Below are 633 nucleotides of genomic sequence, written 5' to 3' on the forward strand. Positions count from 1 at the left end.
GATTTTATAGAAATTGGCCAATGGGGAGCTTAGCTGGCCAATTGAGAGCTTAGCCCCACTGCTTAGGTGTCAAGAAGAGGAGCTCTCAGGTCAATTTGGGCTGAGGTGGCCTCTTGGCATGAGTTTGGGTTTTAACCATGTGGGGGCTCATGGTTTTGAGCTTTAGCTTGGGTTAAGGTGGCTAACCAAGGCTTGGACCATGGTTAAAGCTTATGATGATCAGTAAAAATGGCACCATAGAGTATGGACATGCTGTAGAGCAAGTACACTGATTTAACCTCCTTATTATCTCTTTAAAAGTTTTTCTCAAAAATTTACCCATGGGATAAATATCAAGCCTAACCATGGGTTGATGTCTGGCTTTAAATTCAACCCTAGAGTCAAAGGTGAGTCATGGTAAGCTCATTTGACCATACCAAGCTCAATTGGTTTGGATTTGGTCATAAGTCCAAGAGGGTGCATGTGACCAAATCTTGTGTTTGAACTAGGTTAGGCATGTTAATTGGCCCAATTAACTATGGAATTTGGTGTAGGAGACCATGAGGAACAACTTTCATGAAGGGTGAAAGTCATTTTAAGGTCAATTGGTTAATCAATTTGGTGGATTTTTTATTTTTGACCCATTTTAAGCAT

Source organism: Phalaenopsis equestris, unplaced genomic scaffold, assembly GCF_001263595.1.
Source record: "Phalaenopsis equestris unplaced genomic scaffold, ASM126359v1 Scaffold000998, whole genome shotgun sequence".
NCBI classification, from domain to species: Eukaryota; Viridiplantae; Streptophyta; class Magnoliopsida; order Asparagales; family Orchidaceae; genus Phalaenopsis; species Phalaenopsis equestris.